The following is a 4,126-nucleotide window of genomic DNA, read 5'->3' as shown; positions in this document are numbered from 1 at the left end:
ATTGCCTCTATCATTGTTATTGGAGCAATGACGGATGAGGAAAAATTGGATTTTTTATTAAAAAAAAGAATTTTGAATAAAGTTTTATTTTGACTTGAATTCAACTAGTTTGACTTTGATATGAATAATAATCCTTTTCTAAATATTAAAAAGGCCGATTTAACTCTTTTTCATAAACTTGTAAAAATTTTCGAAAAAAACTCTTTTGACACATTTTGTTATTTTTTTATCATCAATTTGAATTTGATTTATAAATTGAATTTTATATTCCCAACTAGCATTTTGTCCATACAATCATTTAAAAATATGAAAATGTCTCTATCATTGTTATTGGAGCAATGACGGATGACGAAAAGGTGGATTTTTTATTAAAAAAATATTTTTGGACTATTTTGTCATTTTTTTATCGTCAGTTCGAATTTCATTTATAAATTGAATGTTATATTCCCAACTAGCATTTTGTCCATACAATCATTTAAAAATATGAAAATGTCTCTATCGTTATAATTGGAACAATGACGGACGACGAAAAAGTAGATTTAGATTAAAAAAAAGAATTTTTAATAAAGTTTTATTTAGACTTGAATTCAACTAGTTTGACTTTGATATGAATAATAATCCTTTTCTAAATATTAAAAAGGCCAAGTTGACTCTTTTTCATAAAATTGTAAAAATTTTTGAAAAAACCTCTTTTGACACATTTTGTCATTTTTTTATCACCAGTTCGAATTTGATTTATAAATTGAATGTTATATTCCCATCTAGCATTTTATCCATACTATCATTTAAAAATATGAAAATGTCTCTATCATTATAATTGGAACATGACGGGGCCGACGAAAAGGTAGATTTTGGATTAAAAAAAGAATTTTTAATAAAGTTTTATTTTGATTTGAATTCAACTAGTTTGACTTTGATATGAATAATAATCCTTTTCTAAATATTAAAAAGGCCAAGTTAACTCTTTTTCATAAACTTGTAAAAATTTTCGAAAAAACCTCTTTTGACCCATTTTGTCATTTTTTTATCACCAGTTCGAATTTGATTTATAAATTGAATGTTATATTCCCAACTAGCATTTTGTCCATACTATCATTTAAAAATATGATAACGTCTCTATCATTGTTATTGGAGCAATCTCTCTCTCTCTCTCTCTTCAGTAATCAGCATTTCTTGGTATAAAAATAAATACATGTATATCTTTTTATATATATATTTATTATGATAAGGCAAAAATATCAAACTCTTCTGTCTCATTATTATTTTTATAAAAAAAAACTAATGTCTAAAAGTCTCAGGACGTGTTAAAATTGATTTAAAAAAAAAAGGAACAAGAATTTTCTCACGAGACAAGTAGAAAGAGGGAATTATTAGTTTTTCGATCCTTTAAGACTCTCTGGTGTTTGGGAACGTGATAAATTTCATTATTATTATTATTATTATTTTAAATAATAATAATGATGCATTAACGACTATCGGCAATAATTTGAAAAGATTATTTCTGACGTTTTCTATCAATAAATCTGGAATTTGGATGTCAAAATGAACAATGATATTACCATTTTCTGGAAGGGTTGTCAAGAAAAGGTAGACCATATCCTGAGAGTATCTTCTTCGTCTGAGGTGTGATAATTATATTTTTGACATCGAGTGTAACCCTTTGGCCTTCCAGAGTAGGGACAGACACGCTGGTACCACAGGCCAGGGCGTCTGATGGGATTTTGACCGAATAGATCAAATTAGTACCGTCTCTCTTAAATGCCGGGTGAGGCTTTTCCCTAATAACGAAAATGATATCAGCCGGGACCTTGCCAGGCGACTCGTCTCCCATTCTTTCGAATTTGATCTCAAAACCATCCTTTGTACCGGGCATAATGTTTAATGCTCAATATTTTCTCTTCTCTCTTGGTGGTATATTTTTCATCATCGCTACACTCCGCGTGATTTTCATCTTTTTGATCACTCCTTGAGCTATTTCTTCGAGAGTCACGTACAGGTCCCGGTAGATTGGAGGATCCTGATGATGATGATGATGATGATGATGATGATGATGATGATGCCTTCCCCCCCTGTGATAGTGTTTGTGATTACAGTTGAAACCTCCCATTCGATGCCTACCAATGCCTCTCCACATCATATGAATATCATCATCATCATCATCATCATCGTCGTCGTCAGAGTTATTAAAGAAGTGATTAAAATTACCGTGGGTGCCGAAGACTGATGGAAATGTCGTCCATTGGACCGCTATTAGTAGTAGTGGTAGATGTATATGTAAAGCGAGTTTTGGGATCGCTAGTAGTAGAGGTATATGTAAAGCGAGTTTTGGGATTGCTAGTAGTAGAGGTATATGTAAAGCGAGTTTTGGGATCGCTAGTAGAGGTATATGTGAAGCGAGTTTTATTATTACCCTCCTTAGGTACCTCCTCATCCTTCATTTTACCTTTCACATGTTGATCGTAACACTCCCGCTTTTTCACATCGCTCAATATTTCATAAGCTTGCGAGATGGCTTTAAACCTTTCCTCTGCATCCGATGATTTATTTTTATCTGGATGGTATCTAAGTGCCATTTTTCGGTAAGCTCTTTTAATATCTTCCATTGAAGCATCTTGGGAGATACCTAGGATCTTGTAATAGTCCATGCTGATGATGAACTAAGTTTGGTTGGCTGCGCTAATGCGCATTTTATATTCAACAACGCTGAATGAATTATCTGGGAGCTATATACTACAAGTAGTCGCTAATCATTTCTCTATCATAAGTCTTTTCAAAAGAATTAATAACTGGCGTATTCTTTATTCAAAAGTCATTTTAAAAAGTTTAAGTAGTCGCAACAAGGATTGGGAAAACCATTTCTCTATTTAAATAGTCTTTTCAAAAAGGATTAATAACTGTATTCTTCATTCAGGAGTTATATATCTATATAAATATATATATATATGTGTGTGTGTAAAAATCATTTCTCTATCATAAGTCTTTTCAAGAGAATTAATAACTGGCGTATTCTTTATTCAAAAGTCATTTTAAAAAGTTTAAGTAGTCGCAACAAGGATTGGGAAAACCATTTCTCTATTCAAATAGTTTTGTCAAAAAGGATTAATAACTGCATCCTTTATTCAGGAGTTATATCTATGTGTGTGTCTATCATAAGTTTTTTCAAAAAGATTAATAACTGGCGTATTCTTTATTCAAAAGTCATTTTAAAAAGTTTAAGTAGTCGCAACAAGGATTGGGGAAACCAGTTCTCTATTCAAATAGTTTTTTCAAAAAGGATTAATAACTGCATTCTTTATTCAGGAGTTATATCTATATATATATATATGTAAAAATCATTTCTCTATCACAAGTCTTTTTAAAATGATTAATAAATGCATTCTTCATTCAAAAGTCATTTTTATTTTTGATAAATATAAAATTCTTCATGGAAAACTTATTACGACTTGCTCGGCCTGTATACACTAACTAACTAACCTACCTAGACTATCGATCCTTAACGATTCCTATAGAAGCCTAGTGAGGGTAGCCAGTATCGATCGATCTTTGCCTAATTTTACCCCGAAAAGTATGGATAAGTATGTGTGCGTTCTTACTGTAACATATATAATCAATCTTGCAAAATAGCGCAGAAGAAGTATTGAAGCAGAGAAGTATTGTTGTTATGAGAATTAGAGATATCATCATTAAGATGTTAATTTAACAAGCATCATTCCTTTTCAATGTCAAGCCTATACACACTTTAGATATACTAGCAAAATAGGACTACTGCACTGCTGCTGCATCATTAGATCAGATCGCGTGTTTCTTTAGTGCAAAGCAAGCAAGTCTGTGTAGAGAGTATCAGGGAGCTATATACTACATATATGTAAATTAAAAGAGACAACCAAATATATTCCCCCTTTGGATTTATTCTTAATCAGAGTAATGGATATTAATAGAGTTTTATGTTTTGTTTGTATAAAATTTTTTGGAAATACCAGTGCTAGCTCCTAGCTAAGGAGGGTTGCATTCTTTATTCAAAAGTCATTTTAAAAAGTTTAACATAGTCGCCTAATCATTTTCTCTATCATAAGTCTTTTCAAAAGAATTAATAATAACTGGCGTATTCTTTATTCAAAAGTCATTT

General features: G+C 31.1%; 1 pseudogene; it reads right to left on the bottom strand.

Moving 5' to 3' along the window:
* Positions 1–2,645, bottom strand: part of LOC135195399 (dnaJ protein homolog 1-like) — a 28,832-nt pseudogene extending 26,187 nt beyond the window's left edge.
* Between the last annotated feature and the right edge of the window lie 1,481 nt (positions 2,646–4,126).

The sequence above is a fragment of the Macrobrachium nipponense genome, chromosome 16 (assembly GCF_015104395.2).
Source record: "Macrobrachium nipponense isolate FS-2020 chromosome 16, ASM1510439v2, whole genome shotgun sequence".
Classification (NCBI taxonomy): domain Eukaryota; kingdom Metazoa; phylum Arthropoda; class Malacostraca; order Decapoda; family Palaemonidae; genus Macrobrachium; species Macrobrachium nipponense.
This window is presented reverse-complemented; position numbering and strand designations above follow the sequence as displayed.